Source organism: Amblyomma americanum, chromosome 5 (genome assembly GCF_052857255.1).
Source record: "Amblyomma americanum isolate KBUSLIRL-KWMA chromosome 5, ASM5285725v1, whole genome shotgun sequence".
NCBI lineage: Eukaryota > Metazoa > Arthropoda > Arachnida > Ixodida > Ixodidae > Amblyomma > Amblyomma americanum.
The window spans coordinates 182,788,818-182,812,956 of NC_135501.1; the positions used below are offsets into that span (position 1 = coordinate 182,788,818).

The 24,139-nt window shown below is 45.2% G+C and overlaps 1 protein-coding gene across 2 annotated transcripts in view; it reads right to left on the bottom strand.

The window, feature by feature from the left end:
• Positions 1-16,591: 16,591 nt before the first annotated feature.
• LOC144133126 (uncharacterized) overlaps positions 16,592-24,139 on the bottom strand; it is a 48,581-nt gene continuing 41,033 nt past the window's right edge. For both annotated transcript variants that reach the window (XM_077665987.1, XM_077665985.1), the window contains exons 16-18: positions 22,194-22,238; positions 19,571-19,618; positions 16,592-16,637 (exon numbers count right to left, since the gene is read on the bottom strand). The gene's annotated coding sequence lies outside the window, so the exon portion shown is untranslated. The remainder of the gene's footprint in view (positions 16,638-19,570; positions 19,619-22,193; positions 22,239-24,139) is intronic.

Here is a 24,139-nt window from a genome sequence, read left to right on the forward strand (position 1 = left end):
ACATAAGCTATCCAACGATAGAACACTTGCGGTGATTATGCCCGACATAAGCTACACAGCCACTACGGCCACATTCTGTACAGGCCGCGCATGAACCAAGTAATTGATAAGCATTAAAAAGTGGGCCTGCGTAATCTTTTGATTACCGTCATAACATTAAATTCTGAACGCCCAACACCTAAGCTCGGTTAGTGCTCATCGTGAGGAGGAACCCTTTTTACGTAATTGATAAGCGCTGCCTTTTGGCGTGATGACGCGCGCAGAGGAGAGACCCGTTCGGAGTGTAATGCACCGTCGCTGAGAACTGCTCTATGTCGTCGGAACGGCGTCATCTGTTGGTACTAACTTCGAAAGAAACGCCGATAAACTAGAATATAAACTAATGTAGATCGCCCCTGCGACCACGCCACTGAAAGCCGGGGATGCTCTCTTCAAGGGGAACAACATGGCTGCCCGTCATGTTTAGCGGCCGTTTTCGGCAACACTGGGAGAGATGTCACCACCCTACTATGGCGTCAGCACGCTTGTACTTGCGAGATCGGCCTGTGGCGGCGATACCTGTATTTTGGTTCTTGCTATTTTCTGCCTTACAAGAGCTCTGTTTTCAGTAAGAGTGGCGTTTTTGTGATCAGGAGCTGGTATTCTATCGATACAAGCGAACTTCAAATTGTCCTCAGTGTCCCTTTAAGAGACCCGTTCATGAGACCGCGTTTTGTAACGTTTTTTTTTCGTTTCCTTTCTTTTGGTTTGGTCCTCATTGGTGCCGTTCGCCACAGCCTTCACCACAGGGAAGACGCGGACAATGACAGACGAACCCCCCCCCCCCCCCCCCAGAGAAAAAAGGAAAATGAAACGAGAAGTTAAGAACACAACCCTTGCGTCGTTTATTAAATCTTTTTTTTAATTTAATTTTTAATTTTTAATTTAAGTCAGACCACCAGGCGCAAGACGACATAAGGGCAAGCTGCAGGCTCAGACTGTCTGTCCCCCTGTTCTGGACGGGTATGGTCCATGTTAGGATTGCGCTAGGTTCGAGAAGCAAAATAGACAACTAAAAATCAAACTATCAGAACAACAGAAACGCCTTCATAAGGTAGAACAACTACAACAGCTCTTACAAACAGGTCAGAAGCAGACTAACCCTTCACGCTCACAGGAAGCAGCAGCGGTGAAAAGCCAAAACCGGTACAAAAAATTCCAGGGGTGCACTTAAGTATGCTTAGCTGCAGTAATGCGAGACAATTTCTGTTAGTGCACATCCATGTGCAGATCCTTCTTCCCTCATACGCGTCCGCCATCTTGCCTACGTGCGCGCCATCTGCTGGACCAGCGCCGTACATTGCGAGGAGGGTTTCAGTGGGTGACGCGCGATGGCGCTACGACTGCACTTTTATTCAGTTCGTGCGGACACGCTCCGTCCACAACTTCCGTCCAGAGCTTCCGGTGGCGCCACGCCACTCATGAGCCAAGAAATGCTTTCACATTAAAACACAGCCAACACCGGCCTACCCCCCCCCCCCCCCCCCCCCCCGCACCTTCAACACGCCAAGCGCACCAGCACATAAAACATTCTTACTCAAGTCCAACAAATTATCAGTCCAATTTAATGGGCCGTGACACAACTAACCCAACAATTCCAAGCCCAACAGACGGCGACACTGACTCAGTTGTCGGCAGTGCATGAGGAATTAAATTAGAAATTCCATATAATAACTCAAGGGTTGCGAAAACTCCCGGGAATCACTGGCAACGCCTGCCTCTTCCTAGAGAGAATGGAGAAAACGCGAATGCAACTTCGCAGCTTTTAGCTAAACTCTGCAATGGAATACCATACGGATCATGCCGGATTGCTGAGTGAGATTATTTTGCTTGAAATCAGGACTGCATATCTAGGATTATTCTCGCGTTACTAAAGATCAATTATTATAATTTTCTAAAATACGTTCATCCATGTAGAAAATATTATTTGGAACTGCTGTGAACTGCTGTGCCAGGGCCCTTCACTGGGCCTGCAGTATGTCCTAAATAAATAAATAAATAAATAAATAAATAAATAGGCGACCGAGTAACACTTGTAAACATTCTGATTCCTAGCGCAAATCAGAGACAATGTTACCTCAAAGGCACACATTGACGCTGCTGAAATTGGCTAACTGCTCCCTACTCATGAAGCATCAAGTTAGGCCTAAAACATACCTAAACCAGTAACGAAGCTACAGAGACAAAATAAATTGAGGAACACTTACAACCTGGAGTCGGATGGTCTTTCCATTGAGAATAATTGTCTTTATTTCCTGTAAATAAATAACGAAAAGTAAGTTTGCAGGCTCAAAGCGGATCTTCAGCCATTGCACACAGGCGCATTGTCCCGTTTTCACGTAACAGCCATAAGCGACATGTAAACATACCGGAAAGAGGCAAAAAACTCACTTAAGGTCCTCTGTTGACCGAAGCACTGACACACAGCTCGTCTTGAACGCTGAGTGCATCGGTAACGACAGCGTAAGCGACGGCGCTGTGACCATTTCACAACGGTGGCTATACAAGGGCCTTCGACAGCAGTAACGGGCAAGGTAGTACGCAGGGACAGAAAACTCTACCGTTAACCTACAGCTACGCAAGGGAATGCGGTCCAAGTGGCCTTAAAGCATAAGGCATGTTTATTCGGAGGAGTGGACATTCTCGAGAATGTGCTATCTGTGGTCGTATGGTTGAGGTACTCCTGGGAGAGTCTGTATGGAAACGAGCGAATATAGGTGAATTTTATATTTCAACGCCTTGAAGTAGCGGCTATGTTTCTTTAAAATAAAGTCGAATAAATACCACTGTTGGATAGTAAAAAGGGACATGAAAAACAGCAAGTGACAACACAGCACGTGTAGAAGCAACACTTGCAAAAAGTGGTACGGTTTTAACGTGTACAGTTAAACCGTGTAAACGTGCGAAAGCATGCGTTTAGCCTGGTTACGGGGTCGTGGGCACGTCTGGCGACGGTATTATTTCGATAGTAGTATTAGTTAATGAAGACGACGATGTGCAATGCACAGCGCTAGAGTTTGTTGCAGTTTAACACTAGGCCTGATCGGCAGTGGCGTTAGCATAGGGCCCTCATACAGTGGCCAGCGAAGCTGATCTGTTCGCGCCGCCGCAGGTTCGAAACCCAGTCGGGGCAATATTTACTTTATTTCTGCATAGGCTGTTGCTGTGCTATAGGTTTTGCCAAGGTCATCTGCAAAGTCAAGCTTCCCAAAGTTTGGTGAGCCTTTTAGACCTCGTGAAGTAGGGTTTTCGCACTAAAATTGTCATTGCTACGGCTTCGAGAATGTTTTGTTATTTAGATAATCACAGATATCTAGCGGTAACGCAAAGTAGTTCATTGCGCTTATATGCCACCCTTTTCATTTCGCTCCCGGAACTTCAGGATCACTGTTCAAAAAGCTTAGTGGGCGAACCCTCCTTATCTTCTATCTTTTTTGTGCTTACCGAACCAATTTTGCAAGCGTTATTGCGACTTGAGCGACTTTGCCAGCTACTTCTTTTCATGTTTAGTACGAATCTGCCTGCACATTACGTTTTATTTCTTGAGCTGCTTCGAGAACGGGCCCAGCCTGCTGGGCATCACGTCGAGCTTAGCGGGCCGGGCCCGGGCCCAGGAGAGTGATTAATATAGCGGGCCTATTCCAGACCCGTGCTTGAAGTCGCGGGCCTGGGCTGGGCTCGTACATTGTGTCTCGAGCTCGGGCTCCTGCTTCAGATTGCGGCCCATGCAGTGTTCTTTGCGGGACAGTCTGGTGACCTCCGCGAAGTGGTTGCTGGGACTAGGCAGGTGTAGAAGTCGAGTTTTCAAACTGGTATGATCAAAGATCTGTGGTTACAAGTTGTCTTTGTGCGTCATGAAAAATAGTTTAGTTCAGCCTTTAAATAAGTTGATAATATATGCAATAAACATGTGACTTACATAAGTTATACCAATGTCAAGCGGAAGCCAGCCAGTGTAGACATCATTCTGGAAGAATAATAAAAGTGGATTAGTGATATGGCTTACTATCTACATGAATGAAAGATGAATAAAACTTGAGCAGCCATGCTATCTTGTTATCACAAACGGCTACTGCAGGTATTGAAGATATGAGTGTTAGGCAGGGAGCATTACTTAATAAAATAAAAAAGGTCTAATACCTGACACCTTGGAGGCTCACTCTTGTAAAGAATTGGGCACATGAACAGGATACAGTGGAGAGGATATTGAGTGCAAGCAGAGACAAGCGTTTCTAAATAAGGTGGAACTCAAGAATGCAGTAAAGGCTTTCATCAAGCCATTGAAAGCGAACAGTTGGTCTCCTGCAATGTTGAAATGACCTTTGTGCAAGAGCCCTTGTGCAGGAAGCTGACTGCGACAAAGTATATATGTTGCCACGACTGAACTAGGCAACGTACACTTTTTTTATTAGACGCGTTCACTAAGGTGACTCCATAAAGCACCTAGAAACTAGTAGAGTGAGTCCTGTTCACATATGGTTAGCAGTGGTTTGATCAAGCAAGTCTGGCAGTGAGCGCGTGGCGTTTGCAGAGAGCAAAATCTGTATAGTTAGGCTAGTTGCGAAGTAGTGATATCTTCTTCGCGCTTTCGACATTGCCTTCTTAACTTCGCTCGCAAGATCATGTTTATATTCACGCTGCTAGCTATGGTTAATCGGGAGCCTCTAACACTTCAGATTTGCGTTTTACTAAATTCATAAATGCAGGACTGCCTCAAAACGCAGGCTAACGCCAGTGAACGTCTTCAAGAAGTTCAAGGCGGACGTCAGCCACTGTCATCGCTACGAATGGTGTCATTACTTGGCCTTTCAAAAATCCGGTTTGGGAGCTCTGGTGGATAGGTTTGCTGATGGCAGTACACGAAGATGTGCACGTGCAAAACACGGACCGGTTGCTAGAAGACGGTTAAGAGCTAGCGGGACCAAAATGACAACACTATGGAGCATGGTAGAACTAGGTGCTAGACGAAGCAACGAGGGCCCTGAAGAAAGGGAACATTTTCAGTGGTGTTGAAATAGAAACCCAGAAGTTCCTGACATTTGTGTTGCCTTGCTGACATTTGCTGACCTGAGATTTGATCACATGACCGGCCGCCATCTTGAAATTTTGGACGGACAAGAAACGTTCGAATGCGAGTAGTAAGAGCTAATGGTCTTGAAAACTTGGAAATCATGGGCGTCTTCTTTTCCAAGGATTTAAGAAGCTCTCTGGCTAACAACTTGATTTATTCCATCCTTCTGATTTATTCCATGTCGTCGTCCTCAGTTTTGCTGGTCGTGTTTCCCTTCCTCGTCACCATTGTCCTTTATGGCAGAGGACAGTTCCGCTTCCACAATGCGAAACGACTGAGAAGCCACTTTAAACTCCGATATCACTCCATTGTAGGGTCAGATGAAACTATGTTTACACTGTCCAGCAGCGTTCGCAGTTTTGTCATGACTCGAATAGGACATGTTATGAGTCAGAAATATGAGAAAGCTTGTTCTTGATGCATAATTTTTAATCTCACATCGGAGAGTCCTGCGAGACTAAAGAATATCTTGAAGGAATGAACGTCCAATGGTTTCACGAGATTCTTAATCCTCTGTGCGCTCTTCTCTTTGTTATATCATTGCGTCCGTCTAAGGCTTTCCCAAGAACAACCGCAGTGTGGCAGAAAAACGTACTTTCTTAAACGCTGATATACAACGGTGCTTTGCTGAGAGGATCCAATGCAGTCGACAAACAATTGGTGTGCCGTGCCATAGTTTCTGAGACTATATTGTCATCCGAGTATGCATTGCACTAATGTCTTAAGTAGTCTCCAAGAGCAGAGTTAGTCTCTGGTACTATGATTCCCTGTTTTCCTGTCTGAATGCAGGTCGGTTATATTCATACGTGTTGAAGGAAGGAATAAATGCAGTTGGCACTTTCTACCGTTCTTTACAGAAGACGGTTCTAGAGAGTCGCTCACACCCGCGTGCTACTTTCGATATCTCGTCAGTTCGGGGCACGGGGAAAGGGGAAATAGGTGCCTGCTGTTTGCCTGATAGCCTGCGCACAATCGAAGAGGTCCATTTACTTTGACATAATAGTGGTAGGTGTCGCAAATCTTGGCATTAAATGTCTGATCACACTAGAATCTAACATACCCTCGAGTTGTGGCTTGAGCCGAACTGTCTCTTCGTGGCTCAAGCTGTATGGTTACATCGTAGCTGAAATGGTACCTGGACTGCGCTTGTGGCAGGAGGATCCATGCCGAAGAAGTGCAGAAAAACTTTGAATGACATTCTGCCTTGTGTGCTGCGCGTACTTTTCGGAGCTGGATATACTGGTATTATTCACACCTGTCTTTGTTCATGACTGGGATTTTGTCAATTTCCTATCACTCTCCACTGTGCCGTTTTCGGTGACTTTGTCCATATCAGCCTTTGCTTTGGCGAAAGTGGCTTGATGGAAAGGTGTGCTAGTTTAATCCAGTGGCGCCATCATGAAATCCTCGCAGTCCGCTTCATAGCCAGCAATGATCGGGTGTCCGTCGTGATGTGCTGTGGGAAACTGGGGGGGGGGGGGGGGGGCGTGCTGCGGCTTGCGACAGTAAATGTGGACTGCTCCAAATATTTAAAAACCCATGAAGTTCTCTGGCGTAGAGCCTCATTTATTCTATTCTTGCATCCCTGAACGTCACACCGGCTTCCACACTTCTGTTCATTCCGTCTCCATCTGCTCTCGTCTTCAGCGTTGTCTGCTCGAGCACTGAATAGCGGGTGACTTGAAGTTGCTGCGTTGCCAGCTAGAATGCCCTCATTGCATGCGACACCATTTGCAATGCAGCTGCTTGCAAAACTTTGTATAAAAAAAAGTGCCTGTAGGTATTTACTTTGAAAGAAATAATGCCTTTTGTTATTCCGGTTGCATAATGTGAAGATGAAAGGAGTGGAAGGCTTTAAACGTCTTCCTTCAATTATGTATGAGTGATTGGCGGTTTAGCGCAGAAAAATACGGGACTGTAATATGGCCAATATCAAATCCAGTTCTTTTCCCTTTTAGAGTTGCGTTTGTATAAAAGAATAAATAGAACCTGGTACGTTTATGCTTTTGCAACACCATTCCTTAGTACCGCACGGAACACATGCACTTTAACAGTTTCATTTTTCAGTGCAGTTAGAGATACGTGACATAATACCCACAATACCGGTGTTTTTTCGTTGAGGAAAACAAAGATCAAGCAAGAGATCTTATGGAAAAGAAGCCTCTGCACGTCGAGGTGCTAGCTGAACAAGGCAAGTGATAGACTCCCTTTGAGAGAATACTCACCGTATACCTGTACTGAAGACTTGTTTTCCCTACTTCTCTATCACCAACAAGAAGGATAGCAAATGCATCATCCCTGTAAGGAATAAAGGTAAGGGCTTAATAAATGAACGAATTCATTTGGAAATGTTGGCAGGATCGCTGTGCAGCTATAGTCGGATACAACTTAAGTCTGCAGTGAAGCTCCGCCCACATGCACGAACGCTTCACAGATTTCCTCCACGACAATAAAGTAGTTCGTTGTTAAAACTTTTCCTGCTGCCTAAACAAAAAATAATCATAAAAAAATTACAGGAGCTAGAATGTTGAAACATGGCTTGTTTCATATAGTCAAACGTTAAAAAGTTGATTTCGTTTGCTATTACGATGGGCCAGCGGAGTAATACAGTACGCCGCGGACGGTGGCCCAGTGTTAGCAACTGCTGTTTTTTTAAGTTGTATCCTACTATAGACTTGCTTTCGATTGAGCCCAAGTTTGTTCAGAGTTTAAAGTATAGCAACGCCTGAGCAGACTTCGAGTATATGCCGAGCGAACCGTCTGGTGTAGTACTTCGAGCAAGACATGCCCCACATTTTTTAATGTTTTTTGGATGACTGGATTCGCAAACCGGCAATAAAGCCGACGATTTCATGGGACAAAGGGTCACCAATAGCATGAAGTCATATGTGGTTACCCGATGTTTTAGAGCACTGAGGAAGAAAGTGCGAGAACATGGGCTCCGCCATCTTTGATCTCTTAATGGCGTCGCCATTGCCTACCCTGCAGTCCTGCGGTTTCGGTGGCTGCGGTGCGCTGGCGCAGTTGTGCAAAACGTTAAACAAGCCACTGACAGACGCAGCAGCTGTTCAAAATTCGTTAGATACGAAATGTTCCTACAGAAACCATGGATGATGACTGTGGGCTGCACGCTAAGGCGGAAATTATACAACCTTTGTCCGTAAAGTTTCGAGACTTATTTATTTCCTTCTCTAGAAATGATTACTCAAAACAAAAGTTGGTGTGTTTGTGTAGTGGCATCTTTTCGAGCCAACCTGAGTTTTTTATGTTATTTGCTGTGGCAGCAGCTAGATGGCACTACATGTAGAAAAATACGTGGTCACTAATCGTCTGCGCATTCTACTGTAAGTGAATGTGGAAAGATGGACGTCCACCTCAAACAGCGTGTAAACATAAAATTCTGCGGGAAGCTTGGTAAGACAGCCGCACAGATGTATGAGCTCCTTCGTGACGCTTACGGCAACGATACATTATCGCGGCCGCGAGTTTTCGAGTGGCACAAGAGGTTCGTTTCGGGGAGAACGTCGCTGGAAGACGACACAAGGCAGGGGCACCCTTCAACCTCACAGAATAAAAACAACGTGGCTCGGATCAAGGCAATCGTACAGCAAGACCGCACCTTTACAGTCCGCATGCTATCAGATGTTCTCGACATTAGTAAGACAACATGCCACCAAATTTTGCGTGAGAACTTCGGGAAACGAAAGCTGAATGCCAGACTTGTGCCGAACTCCCTCACACAGGACCAGAAGGACTCGCGGGCATCAGTGAGCGCTGATTTGCTCTCCGAAGCAGAGAAAGATGATGCATTCGTCGACAGCATCATTGCTGAAGACGAAACATGGTGTTTTCATTACGATCCTCAAAGAAAGAGGCAGAGCGCCGAATGGCGGTCCACAAGCTCTCCGGCGTCGAGAAAGGTGCGGCCACAGAAGACCAAAACAAAGACGATGTTGATAGTTTTTTTTATGCCAGAGGTGTCATAAACGACGACTTCGTCCCACAAGGGCAACGGTGTATCAGGAGTTTTATATCCGCGCGCTCTAACACATGCGTGATGCACTGCGACGCCGTCGCCCTGACTTATGGCTATCTGGGCAACGGAGCCTTCTCCACTATAACGCAAGGCCGCATACTGCTCTCAGCGTGACAGAATTTCTCGCCAAGCACAAAATTACTGCACTTCCCCATCCGCTATACTCGCCTGACCTCTCCCCAAGCGATTTTTTCCTGTTTCCTCGTGTGAAGCGAGCCCTGAAAGGTCGCTGGATGGGGAGCGTGGAGGCCATTCAAGGCGCCACGACAAAGGAGCTGAGAGCCCTGCCAAAAGAAGCGTTTTCCAACTGTTTCCAACACCTCAAGAAGCGTTGGAACCTGTGTATAGACTGCAAGGAAGACTATTTCGAAGGGGTGCTGCACAAATTATTTCAAGATTAAACGAATTTTTTTTTAATGGGCTCAGTCTCGGAATTTTACGGACAAAGGTTGTATGATGGGTGCAAATAGAAGCCAGTCAATTCGCAGAAATAGGCCTAAAACGTTCAGAATTTTGGTTTTATTGTATAATAATGTCAGAAACGTGGCTCTTTGGGCTCGTTCGATAATCAAACTGCACTACAGCAGAAGTCGAGGACACAGAAATAGAGGCGAGCAGCACGAGCGCTGAGACATACGAGTATTGTGAAATTGAAGGCTTTAAAAACTGTAGGCCGGATTGTTTAGAAAATTTCCGAATTGGCAATGTGGGTCATGGTATCAAACGTGAAAAAGATGCCTTCGAGCGCCCCTTAAGTTGGCCTTCGTACATTTCACTTTCCTGAAATGGTATGGCTGCACGTGATGTCGCGGAGACGTCAACACCACCCATGTCATAATACTCATGAAGTGCACAAGTATTACTTGCGATAAACATTCAAGTGCCTCCATTTCATCAATGTGAAACGTATGAAAGCCAAGCTAACCAGGTTGCAAAATCGTTTTTTTTATGTACAATATCTTGAACCACAAAGCCGATTCCGATATGTTTAAATGGAGCGTTCGTTCAATGCTGATGGTCTTGAATTTCGCAATTCAATCTAACGCCCTCAAAGCAAAAATGAGAAAATGGGTAATTTTTAGTGAATTATTCGGCTTGCGATTACACTCCGTTGCGGAAATAACACCCGCCTTGCTGCACAATCCACATGTCCTGAGGGCACCGAAGTATTTGTCACGGCGTTAAAGAAATTCTCTACAGAATAATTTGAAACTCCGAGGATAATTCTAGTTGGGTCCTGGCACCGTACGTTGTGACTAACATTGAGTAATTGGAGGCTGTGATTTCCTGGTGCCCTTTTCTTTTGATAATTTCGACTGAGTCTTAACCTAGTTTCCTCTTTTAGAGCGCAAATGTGAAATTCATCACAATACCTGCGATTATTCCCGGAGCGCTTCTTGGAAGTGCCCTGTTCGGCACTGGGGTCGTTTATTGGGTGACCTAACGCAGCCATCTCAAGGTTCGAACCGTCAATGAGCTGACGTGCCATGTCCGTGACTGCCGCCTCCAGGCTGATGCCATCTGGTACGCTCGTATCGATGAATCGAGCACCTTGCTTGTCCGCGAAACCCTGTAACGAAAACCGACCGGTTAGAATACCACACAGACAGCTATGCTTGGTTTGTAGGGCTCCGGAATAATTTAGACCACCTGGGGATCCACCGAGATATGTGAGACAGTTTCTGCGCCATTTACTTTCTTCGAAACCAAATTTCATTTTCATTTTATTCAGTTCGTCAAAGACGCTCTATAGTTAGGAAGAACTGGTAGGTTATCAGTGATCACTTTCTATTCAGGTTGATGGAATACCGTGATCCGTTGGAGCTTATATTTTAAAAGGCGGACACACTATGGTGCGCCTTCTAGAGGCCCTATTCTACAGAGTACTTTTCATGAGGAACTGAATCACAGGCGTATGTTCCGGCCATTACAGAAACGAACACGTTGTTACTAATTACGGCCATACCTGGACATATTTTGGAGATAAATGAGCACAATGTGCTGATTTTAGTGTTTAACGGTGACAAAGATGAATTTGCTCAAAGTACCAGGCCCACGTAGCAGCTATTTCTGCATTTCTGCAAAGCATCTCTTGAAGCTGACACTACTGGAAACGTGCAGCAGCAAGAGCCACTATGGCTTCATCGCAAATCTCTGCGATATTTGTCTGACTAGAATTGACATGTAGCATTTCTTCACGTCATATACGGTTAACGAGCTCGTAGCGGGTGACACCGTTCTACTTGACTTATTTTTCTATGCTGCCGGTAACGGTAACTTCTCCCGAAACGTTAATACCTGGATGCACAGAAATAACCACTGGGGCGCATTACTGTTTTTCGGCAATCGTTTTCACCACAAACCCTACTGCCTGCAAAGAGCCAGAGCACACCAGGGCTACTGCCAGGAAGAGCCAGGGCACAATTTTTGTGGCCGCCATCTTGGATTCGTGCAACCGAAACTCTGCCGCCATTTCGTCCCCTGACGTCATACGGGGGGGGGGAGGATAGATGGGAGAGCGCAACCAATTGTAATGGCCGCCATTTTGAATTTGAGAAACCGAAACTATGCCGCCATTTCGTCCCCTGACGTAATACTCACATAGTTCTACCTCTATCCACCATATTGGACCGTGATGTCATCATTGGCACGCGGCAGGTGGTTGTTTCTACAATGCTACTGTAGATGGCGCTACAAGTCTGAATGCGAGATGTGCTGTTTCCTAGTAGCTGCCACAGATGGCGCTGTGATCTCAGGGTGGAGCAGACCCCACAAAATCTCGAAACGTGATGAGTAGTTGCTGCCACAGATGGCGTTGTGATCTCAGGGTGGGGCAGACCCCACAAAATCTCGAAACGTGATGAGTAGTTGCTGCCACAGACGGCGCTGTGATCTCAGGGTGCTAACAGACCCCACGAAATCTCGAAACGTGGCGAATAAGAGCTCGAACCCGACCGCGGCGGCTGCGTTTTTATGGAGGAAAAACGCTAAGGCGCCCGTGTGCTGTGCGATGTCAGTGCACGTTAAAGATCCCCAGGTGGTCGAAATTATTCCGGAGCCCTCCACTACGGCACCTCCTTCTTCCTTTCCTCTTTCACTCCCTCCCTTATCCCTTCCCTTACGGCGCGGTTCAGGTGTCCAACGATATATGAGACAGATACTGCGCCATTTCCTTTCCTCAAAAAACCAATTATTATTATTATTATTATTAATAAGAGCTAACGCTCTTAAAAATTATTCCCTCTGACTAGTGAGCTAAATCTGCCAATAGACATAACATGCTAATGGGAGGCACACCTCACTAATTTCACATAGTTCTGTTTTCTTTTTACTCTACGGTGGCTGAACAGCTGAAACTTTGACTACTAAAGCCACAGAAGAGCTCATCAAACACAAGTTATTCTAAACCTACGTAGAGGAGGAGTAAACGTGGAGAAAATAACCGGTAAATGAAACCAGTTTGCTACCCTGCACTGGGTGAAAGGGATGAGGGGATATAAAGATGAGGGAGAAAAGGTAGTGATAAAAAAAAAAACAAGGCGAAAAGGCTTCGGCGAAGTCACAGCCTGTATTGCAGGCTCGACACTCTTAAGAACCGCAAGAGGGCCTCGCAGGCCCTCGCCGCCGATGATCGCCGCGGTCAGTGACCAAGAATCTTGAACTCCGTTAGCGGGCGTGAATCGATCTGTTCCAGCGTACGTAGAGCACTTGTAATAATGCAGTGAGGTGCTCTCATTAGGCCTGCTCCTCTAGTCAGTTGCTTCATGAGGTCAATAACTTTAAATTAGTCAGTCCTATGCCATTGCGAGTTTTGTGTCGTATGATCCCGACTAGCTGCTCTACTTTTCCGATTAACTACGCCGCTGCCTACCTTAGAAAATCCTCAGAGTTGATGGGTGACAACGCTTTCGTGCGCGGAAGATAGCGCCGCCTCTATTCAGTCATGATTTACAGCGAAACTCTGGAGCAGAAGTACTGCAAGCAGGTTAAGCTTGCAAAAATGAATTCTGCCGAAATCTGGAAATGCAGCCATTCGGGAACGTGGGCCTCGTGTAGATACTTCTCTTTGGGTCGTCAAGGTCTACTCGAGGTCCACTCGAGGTCCGTCAAGCAGCTCTGGTGCAGGCTGGTTTTTCGTCATATCGTTCAGTTCTTGCAGTTGTACGAATTACACAGGATATGACAAGACAGGTATACAGGCTCACACGTAGGCGCAGTTAACAACTATTTCTTCCCAAGTGCGTCCGGAATTGAACATCAGCAAGAAAAACAGATTAGTAAAAAAGCAGGGCAAAAGTGAAATAACATAGTAAATAAGTGGAATCGTACGGAGCCCATGTGCTGCAACAGGCGCTTGACTGAACACTCTAATTATAACAGCGAATCTTCTCCCACATTGGTGGCTACTAAGTATTGCTTTTAAGCCACAAACCTTGCAAAGAAACAGTAATTTGGGCCACGCAGTCAACCTAATCTGTGAGGTCTCGCTGCTAGTATGTAGTAGCCAATCAATAAAAATCGGTTATGAAAAGTTGGCCGTATGTTGAAATCTCTAAAAGGAGCTTCGTCTAACCTATTCCTTGATATATAGTTGGATACAACTCAAGAATGGAGCAGAAAATGCCCCTGAAAGGAGCCCCTCCAGCCTATGGCGTCGACCAATTCTTCCCCCCTCTCTCTTTTCTGATTCCTTTGGATCTGCTAGCTTGAAATCGCAGGGAGTGCCATATAAAAGGGGCATAACCACGGCTTAATCGAATAAACCACAGCGTCATGAAAATCGGTCGACGCCATTGGCTGGAAGGCATCTGCTGCTTCGCTCTTGAGTTGTATACGACTATAATAGTAAAATAGCGGCGCCTTACTAATTTTTACTCCTCTTTCTTTCTAAAAAACAGCACTAAACCACACGAAAGTTTTGTAATCGGAAATGCCAACTTGCCTTTGCCATTATACTGTCAACCACCTTCCTCGCTGTCATGTCGCCCATGTGGCTGACTAGTAGCTTCTTGACGTTTTTAGAAGCACACTGGTCGGTTCGTTTAAACCACATCTGTACCCGGTAGAAGGACGACTGATGTGGCATTTTCAGGCGGAGTGGTGAGGCAATGGGGGGGGGGGGGGGGAGAAAAGCAACAGGCGATAAAAATACAAGATTCATTGGATGCGTTTCGTTCAGAAGAAAAAAATGCTTTAGTTAGCGAAGTATTGTTATAAAGCTGTTCACATACGCTGCAACATAAAGTTTTACGAGGCTAGTTGGTGCATATTTCTTTCTAAGAGCACCAGGGGAAACAACACAAAATACAGATGAAGAGGCATATGCGCCCAAGACAACTTTCAGCTGAGCTATTTGGTTCATACATTGAGCCTTCTTGTTGTGCTAACTACCTCCCAAGGCATCCAGTATTCGGTTTTCAGAATGATGCACACTATTCATGTGTGTTCCCACAACGGTGGCACGACTCCGATCCAGGGTTGAACTTCGGAGGGAACAGGACGGCATCTGAGGCAGTAAGCAAGTACACTGGATTGGCAAGTGGCTGGTGCTGTTACACCGACCATTTGTACCGATGGAGAGGTGACCATTGGAAATTGAATCTGGCGACGTTTAACGCAGTAAATTTGTCAGGTGAAACTAGCCGGGCGGCGCTCTTCAAGGAAGTGTCTGCAATTAAACACAATGTGCAGAGCACCGATGATGCATATACGTGTTAAATGGTGGGCTTACACTTTGCTATTGCAGACTACCGAATATTCGAAAACTAGGTGTGTGATCAAATGTCTAGGGGAATCCCCCAAGGTGGAGTAAATTTGTAATTAAGGAGTAATTACTCATTGGACCAGGACTAGGAGGAATTTTTCTTTAACTACGAAGTTTCTGAGAAAGCTGTATAGCTTTCCTTTGTAGCTGTATGGCTGCGTTTGGGTGGATGCCAATGAGTTTTTACACCCGTATTACAAATTTACTCCACCTTGGGGTATTTCCCTAAACATTTTACCAACGCTGTTCCCATTTTGAGTTACTGATCAATTCGCTCTGGCCCTACCATGAGCTTGCCGTCCCAGTTAGCTCAATTGGTTGAGCTTAGCGATGATGAGTTCACTTTGTTAGAAGGATTTTTGTAGGTTTTTCGTTTTTCGTGCACTCCCTTCGACTCTTTCTGACGATGCGCCGTTGTTTGCGCGGATTCCTCTCGCATTTTATGCCTTTGACGCTGACGTTGGTCCGAGCCTCCTTTTCACTTTTCCACTTTGTTCACTTTTTCCATGTTTCTTGTTGGTCATCGGATATCATTCACATGGTTGCTGGTTGACCGGTTCTGGTTGTTAAAGGTTTTTGCACTCATCAAGCCTTTCACCTTTTTTACCTTTGACGCGGCTTTGGTCTTAAAGGGACACTGAGGAGAAATTGAAGTTGGCTTGTATCCATAGAATACCAGCTCCTGATCACAAAAACGCCACTCTTCCGGAAAACAAAGCTCTTGTAATGTAGAAAATAGCAAGAACCAAAATACAGGTATCGCCGCCACAGGCCAATCTCGCAAGTACAAGCGTGATAACTTCCTAGAACAAGAGACGCCACCATGGAGGAATTTTCCTTACTTCATGGATGTCACTAATCTCTGAGGCTTGCAAAGGAAGGTTGCGCATCGCACCGCCACCCGCCAGAAATCACGGAGTCTCCGTTTACGTCACGTTTCACGTCACTCCGTTCTGTGTCGTCATAAGAGTTCTCCGTGTCGTCATAAGAGTTCTCGAGTTTGAATCGGAGCGGCGGGAAAAAATTTTTCAACTTCGAATCCAAATTTCTTTGAAATAAATGCATCTTTCGCTCCCGGACAAGCGTCAACAAAGCCATGAAATGCCGAACTATCAGATATTGCTAACAAAAAAATTTTGATAGGGTTCTCCTCAGTGTCCTTTTAAAAATCCTCATTCTGCACTTTTTTCCACGTTTCTTGTTGGTCATCTGGCATCACTCCTCATGCGGTTGTATAGATTTCGGTTGTTAAGGATTTTCGTGGTCATGATCGTTTGATTTTCATACTTCTCTAGAGCTGTTTGTTATATTTTTTTTCACGTCGTTAAGTTTTTTCTTCCGGATGGCCATGATAAAATGTGTTACGTCGGTACGTATCGCGATTCTTGTATTAGATCTCTTTCAGTATTCTGTTGTACGGCGTGTGTTGGCTTCTTGACATTGCGAATGCGTGATTACACGGTTATTACGGCGTGGTGGCTTACAAAAAAGCAGGTTTTACGCGAAATAAAATTCAGTTGTAAGTTGGCGCTGGACCTGTCGCGTCTGTTTCTCTTTTGTCGCCGCATTTCGCGTCCTTTTCTTTGTTACTTCATTGCTAGTCCGATTGGTTGTAAATGTATGACATATACTCAAATAAATCAACGCACCAAAATTGCAGGGTCGTAGACCAGGATGACGCCGTCTGCTTTCATGAAGCAAACATCTTGTACCATATCCGGGTGCCACTGAAACATGGTATGAAATAGTATATGCTATATTTATGCGAGATAATTAAATGGCGTATCAGCAAGGAAACGCGGCGTCGTTGATCGCTAAAGTGGGCACGAAATATTTCAGATGACATCACTGTAGTATCAGAGAAAAATGAAACTTCTTCCGAAATTTCTTCTGAAGAGTCGTCACCGCGTGACGGAAATAATTAGGGACTGCATAAAAAAATCATGTCATAGTAATTTGTGGTTCTAGTGGTCCCGGGTTCGAACCCGACCGCGGCGGCTGCGTTTTTATGGAGGAGAAACGCTAAGGCGCTCGTGTGCTGTGCGATGTCAGTGCACGTTAAAGATCCCCAGGTGGTCGAAATTATTCCGGAGCCCTCCACTACGGCACCTCTTTCTTCCTTTCTTCTCTCAATCCCTCCTGCATCTCTTCCCTGACGGCGCGGTTCAGGTGTCTAAAGATATACGAGACAGATACTGCGCCATTTCCTTTCACCCAAAAAAGCAATTATTATTATTACTCTTGTGGCTGATGAATGATTGGTGTGTCACAGGCGATGACGAGTTAATGGTATCATTGTAATTAATTGATTACTTAGAGAAATGAAAAAAATGAAAAATTGGAAAAAAGGGGGTTCGAGGGTGGCAAAAGGTTGAGAATGAAAAGCCAATGCTTGATTATGGTAATTAAATAAATAGACTGTAATTATTAATTAAATAATTATTTCAGACAATTGTATAAATGAAAAATGCTTTCCTTGCTCAGAATGCTAAGCCTAACCCACTACTCTATCGCGCCATACCCTTAAGGAGCAGCTTTAGCGTCCTCCCCGAAGTTTTTTTAAACATGGTATTTATTACAGTGAAATTATGTTCTATTCACATGAACTATTTCCAAAGCTTCTAGAAAATTCCACGAAAGACATCTAGAAAAGAGAGACATACAGAGCACTAGACGGGAAGTAAGGCTGAGCATACCACCAAGTGGCAGTGTCACTCCAGTTTAAAGCCGGTCTGTTCATAACTTCCCTTTGATGAACAATCATTTGGCAGAAATTAGATTTTGTCGAAGTAACTGATTCACAGTGACAGTCCATCATCCTAGTTTTCCGTGATATGTGTTGTCCATTAAAAAGCATGTCTAGAGATTTAGCAACATATTTCACTCCGGTTAGGTATCGTATAGTATGACAAGTTTAATAAATTTGCTTTTTTCAAGGGCCATGGCGAGACATCCCAAAACAATATTGCGTCCTTACAATTGATGAAGGCATGGCCAATTGTTTCAAGAATATCAGAGAGGCGGCAGTTCACAGACGACACAAAAATGCCTATTTCCGGAAGCCGAATCTTCACTGGCAGCGTTTCCATATGCAGCTTGTAGAAGAAGGTAGCAGTGCGCGGTGAAAATAATATTTTTCGCAGCTGCGTAAGTACATCATGTCAAGTGAATCCATAGTACATTGAGCGGTAAGTAGGACGAGGGAATACTATCGAAATCGAATCTTGGCCACCAAAGTGCGTTGCCTATTGGCGAACAAAGGTGGAGCAGTATATTCTTTGCCTTGCGACTGATGCTGATGCGTAGGTGGGTTATTAGAAAGGTTGAAAAATAAAACAAAGCAGAAATAAAATAAAAAAACAATGTTTCCCCATTTAAAGCATGTAGGTAATCTTTAGTGCCCTCCGTAATTTTGGGTTTGTCGCCCCGAAGTGGCATGGGCTATAAGTGACACTGTAGCGAAGGTCTTCGGATTAATTTCGACCATCTAGGGGTTTTTTTTTTTACGTGTAATGACATCGCACAGTCTTGCGTTTCGCCTCCATCAAAATGAGATCGCCGCGGCCGGGATCGAGCCCGCGTCCTCACGCTCAGCCGTCGAGGGCTCTAACCACTAAGCCACCGCGGGCTTACATTGAAAGAGTGGCGTCAGAAAGATGTACCAAGTGGCCAGCTTTCGCTACGCGCATTGTTTTATTTCGATTACAGTCGAATCTCGTTATAACGAAGCGATTTACAACGAAATAATGAATATAACGAAGGAATGACGATTCCCTTTGGAAGCTCTGACAACACGGGCTATAACGAAGATACGGTTGTAACGAAGCAATCGCTGGGCCCCTTCACCTTCGCTATAACGAGGTTCAACTGTATATGCAGCTGCATTTGCGCAAATTGTAGAGTAGAGCGGTCGTTCCAGTTACTAGAGTGAACCTTGCCTTGTTTGACGGTGCGATAAATAAATTTGGGAGAATTGTAAATAATAATAATAATAATTGGTTTTTTGGGGAAAGGAAATGGCGCAGTATCTGTCTCATATATCTTTGGACACCTGAACCGCGCCGTAAGGGAAGGGATAAGGAGAGAGTGAAAGAAGAAAGGTAGAATAGGTGCCGTAGTGGAGGGCTCCGGCATAATTTCGACCACCTGGGGATTTTTAACGTGCACTGACATCGCACAGCACACGGGTGCCTTAGCGTTTTTCCTCCATAAAAACGCAGCCGCCGCGGTCGGGTTAAAATAAGTGCTTCCCATGCACTATGCACTCTCAGCATTATTAAATTCAGGCTTGAACACCTGCGTTTCCAACACACGGCGCCCTGAATACAGGTTCATCTCTCGTCGTTCGTGTTCCGCCTGGAACGCCGAGTTTTAAAAACTGTCTCGGGTACATGTATATATATATATATATATATATATATATATATATATATATATATATATATATATATATATATATATATATATATATATATATATATATATATATGCCCGAACAGGAGATATGGCTGTATTTCTTTTCCCTGGCGATCGGGGGCACCTGGAAAGCCGCACAAAAACACGAGGTCGGAATTGAGGAGATGTCACTCAGCACTTTGGCTTTGAAGATATCATCGTGCCGGTTCCCGTACCTTGGAGGGCTGGAGACAAAAATACTCACGATTCCCAGCTGGATTCGCTTTTCATCTATCTGCAGCGTCCTCGTACTCTGTAAGAAGAGTGTACACATATATTACACTTACGCGAAGGGATGAAACTACAAGTTTTTTTCTCGTTCTAAGCCGCTTTCTTTTAGTAATAGAGCTCGGAAACCCAGGCACTTGAAGCCCGCTTTTGGGAAGACTACAGACAGAAACTGTGCTTCTAAAGCGTTGTTTCAGGGGGAGCGGATGTAAAAGTACCATAACATAAAAATATTTTTTTTACGGTCTTGGTCTCCTGAAAGAAAAAAAAAACTAGCTATGTGCCTCGTCCTTGCTAATATTCGAAAAACTGCGCAGTAGTCCCACTGTGAAAAAAAACACAAAAATTTATATTTCATGTCTTATGGCAAGAGAACGAACTCGTACTCTTTGCTGGCGTGAGACGCAGCGGTGTCATCTAGAATGAGGAGTGAGTGTTGTCAATTTGCTGCGCTTACATTACATTTGTCGCAAAACAGCACAGAGACCAGTGCAAGAATATTCACGTCAGAGATTATGCGCCAAGGCAAAGATCTCCATCTATACCGTGAACACACAATGAACACTCAGCCTGTCTTCAGTAAAAAAAAAAAAAACGTACCAGACGCATTTACTGGAAAAAAAAAACGTTACAGATCAATGCGGCTACATGCATTGGAGGAATGCAAAAGCATTGACGCCTCCTCGACACTCGTCGCCTCTCTTCGCCCCTCTTTGAGTCCATTGACGTTTGCTTCTAATTAAATAATTAATCTATGTCAATCAAACATTTTGTTCGATTTATTACCACTCATCAAACACATCCCAATCCATTTCAGACTTTATTTTCACTTCTTTGCTTACTTTCCCACTATTCTGCCTCCAACGGCTGTTTTCCCGTCCACTCAGTATATCGACGTCCGCGCTATTTCGACGTTTTTTGACATTATTGGCTCTAATGAATTAACTAATAATCCCATTGACATCACATTGCGCATCATTCTCACATTGACCTCTATCGATCACAACCATTCGTTTGATGCCAACAGTTAATTTTTTGCCACCCTTTCTCCGCTTTAGAGATCTGTGCTTTTTGAAGCGAAAAGGTTCACTACGTTAAGGCGCGCTCACACTGGCGGGAAGCTTCCCGCGCCGGCACAGCGTCAACGTCGACGCTGCCTCGCAGCTCCTCGGAATGACGCTCACACTACGCGCGTTTTCTCGCTGCGGTTGTCTTGGAATGTGGAGAGAGGAGGCGCTGAGGGAGGACCCGAACGAGCAGAAAGAGAAGGGGATAGTCACGTGACACTAGAGAAGACTGGAAAGCGCACCCTGCTAGCTCCCCTCCCGTCGCCCTGGCAAAGCAGCCGCCGAGTGCCCCGGCCGGCCGGGGCCGGCCGGCCGGACGCGCGCAGCCTCCGCCGACGGGGTCACTGAACTGGGACCGACGTCACGGTTCACGGTCGGCGCCCATTGGCTGTCCTTAATCACCGGCACGGGAAAAATAGGTACTAAAGTGGTTATTGGGAAACTTTCATACGGGGGGGGGGGGGGGGGGGAAGAGAAGGGGGGAGGCGCAGCCCGGTAACTGCCTCCTTTATGCAGGGGAACACCGCAACTGGGCTGCGCGGGGAGGGGGAGAAAAGAGAGAGCAGAGAGGGAAGCGGGACTAGTTAGAAAGGGCAGGAAGAGAGGAGGGAAGGGGGGGGGGGGGCAGTCGGCGCATACCGATCTGTCCCTGCGCAGCGGCGGCTCGTCGGGGCGCCCGAGGAGATGTTGGCGGCGCGCTCATACTACACAGAGGAAAGCGCGCGGCCTCGGGATCAGTTTAAAGAAAAATAGGTACCGAACCCGTCGCTCCGCGGGACGGGAGAGCAGGCTGTCCGCGGGAGAAAAACCGGCTTGGGCGGGAAGCGGCACGCGGGAAACGCCCGGCGTTGCGCGTTTTCCCGCTAATGTGAGCGCCCCTTTAGGTAAAGCAGTCGTCGCGTAGGCCGGAGAATGACCTTGAACGACCTTCAGCCCAACCACGTTAGCCGTGTATGACCATATGTGGTGCAGTTATTGTGTTGAACCCTTGATCCCTGAACTTGACCCATGATCATAAGTTGACCGTTGACCTCCGATCTTTGACCTCTCACACTGGCTGACCTTTGGATTGACCTTTGACCTTTAGAACATCCGATGGGGTGATGTGAAGCCACGTGATGACATCCGATGACGAGCCCCAGGCGCTTAGCAAGCGTGCCTGCTTTTCGTTGAATTCCAGGTTTAGCCCAGTCAAGCCACTGGCAATTTTTTTCTTGTTGCTGACTATTTTTTACGAGCCATTCTCATCGCCTATTGGCATAAAACGAGCATTCGACAGCCAGCTCTTTTGTAGCCGTCTTCCCTTTCACTCTGCTCCACACTTTTTTTCTGCTCCGAGCCATTCTAGCGCGCTGAGTTTTCAGGGTCGTCTGCAAAGCTGCCGTGCAGCTTGACTACTCGCGACTCCCGCGTGGTGGCTCCATACGCATGCGCTGTAGGCGGGTTGTTTTAGGAGCTCATACGATAGACATTACTTCACGTCTATGACGCTAGGTGCTCTCACTAAACTACCTAGAAAAAAAAAGCACTTACGAATATGTGACATTTGTTAATGTGTTCCTGCGGGTGGATTTGATCCTGCAATAGAAGGAAAACAAGACGATTGCTGGTTGCTTTTACGATATACCAGTGTTGAACTCCCTGATAGTTGCTTGGCGTGCCTTTGCTCAAGCACATTCCCAAAGAATACATTCGTATAAAAATCAACACCTATTCATAAATAATTGTCACTGCATCAGCATGTATTCTGAGACGGAAGCAGCACAGTTGCTCTCCTAAAGGAGTTGTTGTACTTGGCTTATACAAGGATTGAGTAAACTGAGATTGAGAACTGTTTATGCACCTCACGTGAGCATGTGAAATGATAGCAAGCTATATCAAATGTTTCAGGGAAGCCTGGCACTAATTTTTAAAATGAGGCTTTTTGAGGTTAATAGGTGATTTTTGTGGCATAGTAATACCAGCCATAGCGGACATCAGAAAAAAGTAAATCATGCTAACTAGTAACCTGGTTAACTAAATTTTAATAGTTAATTTTGGAACTATTGCAGTTAGGCACCTGGTTGCAGTTAAATATTCTTAGCCGAGCGTTACGAACAGCCATTTCAGCGTTCAAAATTTCGAAAATGTCATTGCCCTCGGTGCTATGTGTCAAGAAACTTTGATAATTTTGTGGCGCACTTCCCACGTGACCAGGTTCGTCCCGCCTCGGCTGTAGTAGCGAGCAGCGGCTGGCACCGCAGCGCGGGCGGGACAAAGATGGTCACGTGGAAAATGCGTCATGAAATGACGTGTACAAGTGGGTGTCGCATTACGTTCGCCATCGGCGCGCCATTTTTGAATATCGCGTGAAATTGCCGAAATTTGTTGAAGCATAGTGCGGAGGGTAACGGCGTTTTCGAAATTCTAAAAAACTGAAATGACGATTCTAACGGTCACCTATAAATTTCTAGTTGTGACTTCCTGTCTTACTGTAAGAATTAATGTTAGCTATCATAATTAAGTTAACAAGATTACTAGTGGTTGCTAGTTAGCATGATCCACCTTTTTTCTGATGTCCGCCAAGGCTGATATTAAATATATGCTGCAAAAGCATCTCTAAGTTTTTACATAGAAAAGCTTAATTAAAAAAAATTTCCCTGGCTTCCCTGAAACACTTGGTATATTATTAGTTAAGCCTCCTTAACAGAGAGTGTTAAAATCATTAAATGCTTGATTAAAATAGCATTTCTCGAACCGCAGACAAGTGTTAAAGAAGAGTGAAATTATGTCAAATAAGTAGCAAACTCAAAAACTCTCAAGAGGTGACCCTCGGAAACGAGGTGAAAAAGTCAGCTAAGTTAACGTAAATTACAGAAGGAAGTATTGCTGACGGTGCACAGGACTTGCCACATCCAGTTTTGGATGTAGCAAAAATATCATAGAGCTGGATTTACATAAATAGTGCAAGTGCTGAAGCAAAATTACTGATTTATTAATACCTCTAAAACAAAGAAAATGGTCCAAATTGAAACAATAAGTTTATAATAGCATATAAATTGTTCATCACTGCTTATTGACGTAAATTGACTATCACATAAATTCAAATGCATCTAAGTCCATCGCCCTGTTTCTCCACGTGCTATCAACAAGAGTAAAATAAGCATTAGTACCAGCCTAAATTGGAATGGAAATATTGACCGCATATGAAAGCCGGCGCCACCTGGCTGCATTTAGCGAAAGCAACAACATAACACAGCACAACAAAGCACAACACCAGGCATTAAGTTTAAAGAATAAATGACAGCTATGCACATCTTTGACTACGCATGTATATTTCGGAGCCTCATAAGCATTACGAAATAAGCAAACTTGATAAAGTTTAGAAGCTTGTGCTATGCTATTAAAAGTCAAACCGACATTTGAGCTGGTAGGTAGAGCATCTTGGAGAAACCAGAGCAAAAAGACGGCGGAGCTAGCAAGAACAGACGCGCTTGTAA